Here is an 11,486-nt window from a genome sequence, read left to right as displayed (position 1 = left end):
TCATATCCCCAAGAGATATTTTTATACATGATAAGACAACAGGTTTATTGTTGTGTGAGTGTTTTATTTAATCACTGCAAAAGAATTCACCAAGGTTAGGAATGATGGGTATGAATCACATCACTACTGATTATACAGCATTTTGGAAGATTGGTCTGTTCTCCTTCCAGTAAGCATCTGTACCTTACATTAGCTTTAATGGAACTTAAATTTGTGCATCAAGTGAAGAAGAAAGCCTTCTGGGTGGTTATAGATGCATGACCTTGAGCCTTGTGACTCACAATGCAATCTGCATGCAGGAATATTAGACAGTATCTGTCAGCATCTGTCAGGTCTGATTGTTTAAACATTACTTTGTCACACCCTCCCCACACACACACATTGTATCCTATTTCAAATTAAATATTAAACTGGCCTCTTAAAGAGGAACTATTGTAAAATTTAAATAAACTTTATTGTACTTCTTTTAACAATTAAAAAATTATAATGAAAAGAATTAATCTCTGGTGTAACTTAGCTGGATTCCTGGGCATAGTGTCAGGGACAATTTTTACCAGAATAATTAGAACTTGGAGACCAGATTTCTCTTCACTGAAAATATAATAAGTAATCACCTTGAGCCAACTCTCCCTAATATCAATACAATTCCCTTTTCAATAACTGCAATGGAAGTTGCATTGACGTAGCAGAAAAATATTTGACATATATAGAACACAGATAGATTTTTGTAAGGTAAAGGTGTTTACCATGTCAGAATTAAAAAAAAAAAAAAATGTAGACAGTCAGTTGTCAGTGATATTGTCAGCAGGAGAGGGAAGCATGCAAGTTTTGACATTTTAGGATCATGTCATTTTAGGATCATTAAAAGAAGTTCTCAATTATTTAGACTTCAGGAGTATTTTTTCCTTTTTTCCACCTGGGAATGAGACAGTTCGTTCTCATTATATCTTCCATTAATTGTTTCCTGGTCTCAATAAGGTCTGTCAGTATCTCCAGCCAGTGGCATGCAATGACCACGTGATCAGTACCCCATCTAGTGAATTTGTATATTTGGGGAGAGGATGAGCTACTGTCACCGAGCTGACTTGGCTGGAGGAAGGTCTTCAGCAGGGCCCTGCAGTCAAATGCAAGCTCAGGTGGTTGGTCCCATAGCACAATGCAAGAACTTCTTTCTTCCCCAAGTTCCATTAGTTCCATTGATGTCTGCTGCTTCTGCTCCTGAAGAGAATCCTACAGGTGCTAAACTTGCTGATCAAATGACTAATGAAATAATAAATGGACATGAGCAAATAGTTTACAATGAATAATATAGCTGATAAATATCCTCTCCCCTTTTCTTTTCTGAATTTTCCATGATCAATTCACTATTATCATGATATTTATATACTCTTCAAAAATTTATGCTGAGTAGTTTCTGCAAATAACTGTAAGTCTGGATTCCTGAAGAATATATTTTTTCATAAAATTGATTTTGTAAATAGCTCATGCTTGATGCTTTTTCCCCTGCATAAGTTAACACACTCAAAGTCAGGTATCCAACATTAATACACTTTGATGTGGATTTAACATTTCCCGTTTGTCTATCACTTTTTGCTAATAATTTCATCCACTGAAATACTTACAAAAGAGGCTTGAAATTCACACAGGGCTGTGAGTGTTTTCCTCTGGGTTTAATTTTTTTTACACAAAGTAATATTGACGGAATATTTTTGTATGATGCCCATCATAATTTGTTAACTATTCAAAACTAAAATATATTTCAAAAATTGCAGTAATGAATTTGTAAGAAAAAGTGTTTTATTATGTAATGTTTCTAATTTTATAATATTTGTTACTCTTTGGCCATAAAGTTCCTCCTTTTTTTACCCACTACTGTGCCTTGGGAGACTAGGGTGTCATAGAATATATATTAACATTATTCAGATTTGTTTGAGACTCTGTGGATCACCAGATTACTGAGGAATTCTAACTAATAATTTTTTTTTTTCCATGAGCACATAATATTAGTGCTTATGTCTATTCCAACTCTAATTCTTCCTGATTACCCTATGGAAAAGTTTGGTCTTGTTTAAGTTGGTTGTCATGGTAGACCCAAAAGCAACCATCATTTGAAAAAAAAAACCTCTGTAATCAGTAAAATACACTTTCACGAATTATATCATCTGCAAGAGTTTATTTAACATTCTGCTTAATTTAAAAAGCATGTCCCGGCCATGCGGACTAAGTCTGTTAGTAGAGAGGAAATACAACATCATAGACACCAGAATGCAACTATAGTCCTTGTAAATTGTTATGTGTGTTCATGAAGCCCACTCTGTGTTTAAAAAATACACTTCTTTATGGATCTTAAGGTGTTTGTGAGTGGGCATTTAATACTAGCACTTACAGTAGTAATTTAATCTGTGACCCTTCAATGAGCTCTGCCCAAGCAGGCAGGAACCAATGGGACTCCACAGGAGCCCCTTCCTCTTTAAACTCATGGCAGCATCAGTCCATAGATTTTAACAACCTGAGATAGAGTCTGTGTCTTTTATGTTTTGTGGCTACTTTGTACATTTTGACTACTAGGGGGAATAAATATTAAATGTCTGTACATACATATTGCCTATAGAAAAGAGACAAGGATGATCTGGTCTGTATATAATAGCTGTACTCAGACATACATAGAATGTATAGTGGTTTTTGTTACAATATTTGTGTTATACCCTGAAGGAAAAAAAAAAAGAAAAAGTTATTGAAATCCAGACATTCTGAGTTATAGAATTGAAAAACAAGCTGGTGTTATGACAGTTTTGAAATGGGTCTGCTTTTGCCAGCCAGTTATGTGCTTTAAAGGGCCTTTAGCTGATTTATGCAGTTCTTGTCCCAAAACTGCTGTATTGTATTACCTCAATATTTTATCCCTAACTATTTAAAGAAGGTTTGATCTTACATCAATAGTACTCCAAAAATATTAAAATCAAAGAGATTTCTCTTCAAAGAATTTATGCAAAACAAACCCTATATTTTTCCCAATCTTGAAGATTAAAATAAAAAAAAAAAAAAAAAAAAGGCAAAAGACAAAAAAATTTACTTCTATAGCACAAACTCCAGATAGTTTTGGTAGCTGCTGCATATTCTAAGGGCTCAGAAAGAAAAAAGAGTTTCTTTAAATGTAAACTGCTGAAGTCTTCGAGCTTTCATGGCAAAATAGCTTCTGGTCACAGACAAAAAGCGAAAATGAGGATTAGCAGAATTTCCAAGTGTTATCACTTATCTCTTTTTAATGCATTCCTCTTAACTGCCACTACTCCAAGTGAGTAAACAAAGCTTTTCTCTGCAGTGGGACCCTTAAACGTACAATTTAATAGTTTTGACTAGCATTTTGGTATATGCCTCAGTGCTTTTCTTCTCTTTACTTAGCTGTGTGTTACACCAGACTTTTATGAGTTCAATATGTACAGTATCTGTTGACACTTCGTATATAAACAAAAATGATTTGGTTTAGAAGCCGGGGAATTAAAGTACTCATAATGAAAAACAATCGTTCTAAAATGCTGTCAATTTGGATTGTGGAAAGAATTTCAAGGATTGATCCTGTAAAGTGCAGAGAAACTTCAATTTTTATTGACATCACTGTTAAACAGAAGCAACTCTTAGATGAAATAACTTACTGGTTTTAAATATATCTTTGAGTTTCCAAATCTGAGGGTCTTTCATGATGCATGAAAATGTTTTTACTTTCTTCTTCAGATTTGAAGAAGATAAAATAGAGCTAACTGGCCATTTTTAGTCACTAATGTAAGGAGTTGAAATATGATAGCAGTATTTCTACATGCTTGGAGCATGTACAGCCTCCATCATTGTGGTGGGTTGACTGTGGGCAGACACCAGGTGCCCACCAAAGCTGCTCTATTATTTTCCTTCTCAGCTGGATAGGGGAGAAAAAATATAACAAAAAGCTCGTGGGTCAATATAAGGACAGGGACATCACTCAGCAATTACTGTCATGGGCAAAACAGACTTGACTTGGGGAAAAATTAATTTATTACCAATCAAATCAGAGTAAGATAATGATAAATAAAAACTAAATCTTAAAACACCTTCCCACCACCCTTCGCTTCTTCCCAGGCTTAACTTCACTCTTGATTTTCTCTACCTCCTCCCCCACAGTGACGTAGGGGATGGGGAATAGGGATTGTGGTCAGTTTTCTCTGACACTCTTTCCTCCTCAGGGACAGGTCTTCTCACACTCTTCTCCTGCTCCACTGTGGAGTCCTTCTCACAGGAGAGTGTTCTCCACAAATTTCCTCCATCATGAGTCCTTCCCACAGTCTACAGTTCTTCACAGACTGTTCTAGCAAGGGTCCCTTCCATGGGGTGCAGTCCTTCAGGAACAGACTGCTCCAGCGTGGGTTCTCCACGGGGTCACAAGTCCTGCCAGGAAACCTGCTCCAGTGTGGGCTCCTCTCTCCATGGAGCCACAGGTCCTGCCAGGAGCCTGCTCCAGTGCGGGCTTCCCACAGGGTCACAGCCTCCTTCAGACATCCACCTGCTCTGCTGTGGGGTCCTCCCCGGGGTGCAGGTGGAGATCTGCTCCACCGTTCACCTCCCTGGGCTGCAGGGGCACAGCTGCCTCACCATGGCCTGCACCACGGGCTGCAGGGGAATCTCTGCTACGGTGCCTGGAGCACCTCCTGCCCCTCCTTCTTCACTGACCTTGGTGTCCACAGAATTGTTTCTCTCACATATTCTCACTCCTCTCTCTCAAGCTGCAATTGTGCAGGTTTTTTTCTCCTTTTTTTAATACGGTATCCCAGAGAGGCTACCACCATCACTGATAGGCTCAGCCTTGATCAGAAGTGAGTCCGTCTTGGAGCTGGCTGGCACTGGACCAGTCAGACACAGGTGGAGTTTGTAGCAGTCTCTCACAGAAGCCAGCCCTGTAATCCCCCCACTACCAAAACTTTGCCACACAAAGCCAGCAAAGTCATACATGACCCTCTGGGTTTTTACAACCTGTTGATTCACAAATGTCCGCATCAATTCAGTACAATCCTTATAGTGAAGCTACTTAACTCACAACAAATTTCTCATTCATTGATCTATTATTGCTCTCAATATTTGGATGTGGAAAAATCACTTAAAAAACCATAGCTTACAGGATAATTTATTTCTCTCCATTTATAGTTCATGAATGTTCCATAGACCTCTATAACAATACAATGCCCATAATTTGGAATGGAGATACTTATTTCAAATAAATTATTATGGCAGATTAGAACTATACTCTCAAACCAAAAATATGTTTCAGTTCCATTGAGTTGTCTTGAAACCTGAGCTTGAGGCCTTCTTAATTCAGTATCCACGGTTCAACGAAAACTGTCCAGAGCTCTTCATGACACCCCTCTAAATGAGGCACAGATGGTCCCTACTCCTGCTGCTGCTCAGGCAAGTTGTTCTGTCAGTCTCCTTTCCTGTGGTAATAAAGGCTTTTGTAATTAAGGCTAATGGAGAAGTTCACGCCATTCTAGTTACTGCATCACAGCGATTGTCCTTGGATGTAGTTGACCTTGAATCTTACTTCCAGATGTTTGCTTGTATTTAAGAGAGTTGCAAAAACTTAAAAACAAGCAAACAACCTCCCACCAATCTCTGATCTTGCCATATGACCCTGAGAATTTAAGACTTATAATGATGCAGATTGATTTCCTCTGTGAATTTCAGCATGGTTTAAATGAAATCTTTCGGAAAGATAGAAGTTACATGCTAAATTAAAACCCCAATTATCTAAAACTATTCTGCCTGTTGTGTTTAAAAAGTGTCCTCGGATCCTTCTGTCAAGAAAAAAAAAGCTGTATGAATAGCAAGCAAATGAGAGGAATAAAACAACAGCAAAGCCAAGAAATGTGTCTTGTCCAACTGTCAATTTTAAAAGATTGCTCCACTTAGGAAGAATGAAATATGATAATATTTTTATAATACTGTTCATGTCAGACCCTCAAGACCATTTCACAATGGCAAATACAAGTAAGCATTCTTCCCTCTGCTTACCAGTGGCAAAACCAACACACAGATTAATTGTTCAACAATAGAAAAAGTCAGTAGTAGAACTGGAGCTAGAACCCAAAGTTCCTAGTGTTAAAATCCAGACCATATAACCTTGCAGATTATGTCCTTACTCTCAAGTTGGACTCAAGCAAGATATACGCACACTGAAACCAACAGTTTAAGTATTTTGTCTTCCTTTACATATGCTGCTTGAATGAGAGTCAATGTACCCACAGTCTGCTAAGGTGCAGTTACGTTCCCAAATATTTCCTGGAGAAGTAAATGTATTGCACTTGGCTCCATGGGTGTTTGATATGTTCTTATCATTTTACCAAGAGGATTTGAGCTTGCATGAACATGAGCATCTGTTTTCTCCCCTTGCAGAAAGACACAGGATTCTGGTGTGGGTCTTCTAGTGTAAACGTAAAGTATTATCAAGTGGATGGTAGAATGTCTTGGAAAACATGTGCTGAATTCCTGTCTAGAGGACATACCTGAGAACAATACCTTGAACGCACATAGATGTCCATGTGCTTGTGTGTCTGTCTGTGCATGTGTAAAATTTCCTTTTGTTTGGCCCATTCAGCTCATTTAGTTGCCTAAATTACAGAGAAGAAAAGATTATGTCATTCATTAAGAAGCTCCTGTGAGGTGTACAGTATCCTCAGTGCATGGTGAAATTAATGGACCTGTGCCTTCAGACATTCTTAACTGTTATATAGTCTAAAACACTGGAAATGATCCTAATCCATAGATGGCTCCTACTGTTTCTCAGACAGACTTCCAAGTATTGTTTGCATGTTGATACATCATGGTCTCATTTCTAAGTAAAACATAACTGTTCAGTTTTTAAATTAGGTGAAAAATTAACCATTCGACCAAGTGAAAGTTTAATGATGGTAATAATTTTTATTATTCATTTAGTTAATTACTCACTTTTAACATACTGCTTATTATCTTCAGGGTGTTTTGTGAACATCAATCACAATTCCAAGTCAAAATCTTGTTGAAATAAGTGAACTTCCTGGTCTGGAGGCTTGTGGATATATTTGTTTCAGAGCTACAGACTCTTTCTTTTATTTTTCTTGCTGACCTCAAACATATTTTGTATGCAAAGAATGATCCTAATGGGCTGATCTTTCTGTTTTCTGAAGGGGATTCTGGAAAATGGGGATAGCCATGAAGATGCTGAGCTATCCTGCTATGTACACAAAGAACATTCGTTTGATAATGCGAGATAAGTGCAAAAGACTGAATGGCTTGGGCATGCATTTGGCTTTCCAAACAGCACCAAGAGACAGTGACTGCCATTTCCTTTTGGACCTTTACTCCAGTTCAATGTGCTAAATTGAAGCACACCTGCTTTTTGCAGAACACATCATGTCCCTGTTGCACAGAATTAGTCCCATGCTTGAAACTGAAGATAACGGGTTCTCCCCTTGCCAAGAATTCACTCCAGCTATTCTACAGAGCTGTGAGCCTCAGATGCTTTGAATGGCAGCCTGCTATGGGGCTGATTGATTGCCAGGACTGGATCCTTATCTAATTCAGGGAACTTGAAAGGCTACATAACTGGAATTCCTAAAGCAATTAATCTAAAGTTTTGACTCATCCCTGCAACAGGATTTAATAGGGTGCTCCATGACGTGTGTATATGCCCTGTCTGACTATTTACTCAGCAACAGGTTGGTTGCCAAGTCTCCTTGAACAACAAGGATTCATTAGGCATGGCCAAGGTGGAGAGAAGGTAAGGACTGGTCAGTGAGCCTGGCTGCTCTGTCAGATCTGTGATGCAGTCCCACGTGCTCCTCCCAGCTGCTGGGTGTCTTGACTGCGGCTCTCCAACAACCTCTGCTAATGATTCCTGCCTGCCTCTGATTCCTGCTCCTGCCCTTTCCCAGCACCAGACTGTTTGTCTTACACTGCTGTACTCTTCTTTCACTGTTCATCCCACCTTTACACAATTATTTGTTTTCTGAGTACAGCCTGGTCTCTGACTATGATTTAACTCAGCCCTTTGGTTTGAGATAACCCTTCATAACTCAAATGGTTGACCTGGTTAGCATGCTTCCTTTCTCTAGTATTCTGGGCCTGCTGTGGACTGCAACCTATATTCTGGTTATTTCCCCTAACATCAGCAGATATTTTCCATATTTACTGAGGAAGCAGAAGGACCATCTTTGCTTCATTTTCTCACCAGAAAAATCTAGGTTTGATATTAAGAAGTATTGTCCAAGAACAGGTAATTATCATAAAGGTTTTCTAGAACAGAGTATACAAAGGTCTAAGTCTAGTAATTCTTGGTCTTCCCCTAAAGCAGAGAAATGTACTATCTTCTGTCTTGTAGAGCTCACCTCCACCCCAATATTTCAGTGACTGTTTTCAATATATCAGACTTAACACTTTTGTACATGAGGGCATATCTTTCTAGATCATTAAACAGTAATGAAGTAGAGAGACAGTGATGTATGAATGGTATCAAAAAATTGCTCTATCATCTAAAATTGAAGCAAATATGCTTTTGGACAAATAAACATATCTATAACACTGCCACTTCCTTTCTGCACTGTAGCTTTTCGCTGTTGTTTCTCACATATTTATTCGGACATCAGGTTTTATTATAATTTTCCACACACCTCTTTTTAGTGAGGAAAGATGGTCTAGCAATTGCTAAGGCACATGGAAAGGCATAGAAAAAAATCTGGGTTCTATACTGCTATAAATCATTCCTCTATAGTCAGGTCTACACATTCCCTTTCTGTCGACCCCCAAAACTTTCTGGATCCAAGTCACCTATGGTCTGGAAGACATGTAGCTGTATTTCCATTCAAACTAAACTGACATGCCCTTCTGTTGGTGTCATGCTAACACAACATGCCTGCCAGAACAGTTAATTTGTATGTTTGGCCATAGTAGTGTGCCAATTGAGTTGTTTTCTGCTTCTAATCACAGAAATGTGCCCCGAATCACAGTCACTGAATTTTGATACCTTACAGGTTCTGGAATACCTTGAGGCAATTTGAGCCTCACTTCCAGAATGTTGATCATCCAACACCCAAGGAGTGCAAAATGAAACAGAAAAGTCTGGTCTGTGGCACTTCATCTTATCAGATTTCATATATGAGCGAATAAACAATACATATCTTAACAAAATAAGGTTAATTAATGTTTATAAAATATGCTGCAGTAATCAAATGCATAGCACTGTCTGTACTGTACTTTCATAATGAAGATAATTACAAATTATCATTATTTCTATATACACATATCTGGCTTTGACCTTTCTCAGAAACAAAGAAAAGAGAGTTTGTTTTCATTTGTATCTGCTGTTTTGCTCATCTGAGTCATTTATAATTCTGAACAGGATCCAGAATAATAATTTTGCTATCTCCCAGCTGATTATGTTGGAAAGGAATCTTTTTTTGCTTTTAATTGCATATACACACAGTATATAAACAATTCTGTCTACACTCTTCATTTAATTAAAAACACATTATGCAAAATACGGATAAACATTTCTTCAAAAGCCAGAAGTCTTTGCTTTCATGGGCAGAATGGGGCATGAGCTCTAAAAAGCAATTTTTTAAGAAAAGTATCATTTGGCTTCAACCACAGAAATATTCCTGAAACAAAAGGGAAAACAAAAGTAGACATCCCGCTCTGTTGCATAACAAGCTCGATAAAACTGGAAAGATAAATATTCATTGCACGAAGTGGAGGCATCTCCAGCAGGTTCTCTCTGGCCCCCTAGGTTGAGATGGTAGCCACAAGCAGGGAGATGCTGATGGCTATACCACATGATACTGGTGTGATTAGAAGACACGCAGCAGCCTACAGGATTAGCTATAATGCATTGTACTGTGCGTGCTTTCTGTTCATCAAACAGCAGCTGCTAAGAGCTGTAGCCTTCAAGAGCATACAGCTGACCCCACCTGTTACATTTCACATCTACGTGTACTTTGTTGTCCAGGCATGCTGTATCTTTGCTGTAGTTTATGATTCCTCTGTCCCAGACTCCAAGCAGAATGCTTTGCTTCCATTTTTGATTGGATCTGCAAAGAATGTTTATATAGGATTTTATTTTTAAAATACACAGTACCAAAAATGTGGTTGTGTGTAAAGGAGAAACAACTATTTTCTTTCACCGCAGTTCATTCTTTCCTCATTTGAGAGCAGTATGTTACAATTACATGGAGACACTTCTCTGAATTCTCTGTATTGTCTTTCTCCATAGTTTATCTTCACTTCTGTTTGCCATAGCCATTCACAGGCTTAAAGGTTTGTTTAATATGCAAAGCATTTTGACACAGTGTAATGAAATAATTCATACAACTATATGCAAGTTTTAAAAGAATCCTAAAATTAAATATGACCACTACTAAAAGATGTAATGCAGAAGCATAAAATATGTATGAAATTATGTAAATACACTGGAAAACGTCTTCCAGCTAAACTTGTCTACCAGTTTTCTGAAGGCTTGCCAAACTTGAAATAAAAGCCACATTGAGCAGAATGTTTAGACATCTGGATACCTTTCCTGTAAATTCCAGGAAAATACTCTGTATCTAGTTTGAACTACAGCTACCTAAGTCGCTATTTCCACTACAGTCAAAATAGTTATTCTTTGTAATTTCCTGTTTGTCATATTACTTCTCTTCAACCAGCTGATCAAAGATACTCTCAATATTTTTGTAACTGTTTTTCCTGCCTAATTTTCTAGTTAGTGTTTTAACAGGCTCAAGACTGCAAGCCAACTTTTTTTCTTTGACCTGTTCAGGCTTTCAATCTTCAGTATTTGGACTTCATTCCACTGCTAGTGCTGTACAATTTATTAAAATGAATTGAACACTGCAAGAAATATTAACAAAGTTCAACAGTTCACCAAATTTAATGTTGAAAATTATTTCTGCAGTCATGTTCATGTCACAGGAAATTCCTTGAATACTGAATCTATCTCAGAAAATTTTAACTGGTAATAACGCTAGGAAGCAGGTCTTATACCATTCTGCAGCACTTCTGTTTGAAAGGTGGTTTTATGAGTTGGTGAAAAAATGAAAAAAAAATGTTTAATTTAGCTTAATCATACAACAAATACTTGGGTTTATTTCAATTTCACTAAAAACCTTCCAGACTGAGCTTAGGTTTTGTTAATCTTTATTTAATTTACATAAATAAAGCACAAACAAGTATGTTAGTTTAATACTCTTACTACACAAGATCACAGAGTTTTCTTAAGTTCTACATTTCCTACAAATCAGAGCTCACACCTGCTGAATATCAGTGAGATATAATAGCAAGTATATGAAGATTAACACGTTTTTACCCCTCATACACTGCTCTCCTACATATCAAAACATCAAGGAACAAACTATAAATTCATCATTAAAATTATACACAGTTTAAAGATAATACAAAAAGTAGTTATGTTAACTATCCGCGTCCCATGCAAAAATTTT

The sequence above is a fragment of the Athene noctua genome, chromosome 2, assembly GCF_965140245.1.
Source record: "Athene noctua chromosome 2, bAthNoc1.hap1.1, whole genome shotgun sequence".
Classification (NCBI taxonomy): Eukaryota; Metazoa; Chordata; class Aves; order Strigiformes; family Strigidae; genus Athene; species Athene noctua.
Note: the sequence above shows the minus strand (reverse complement) of the source record.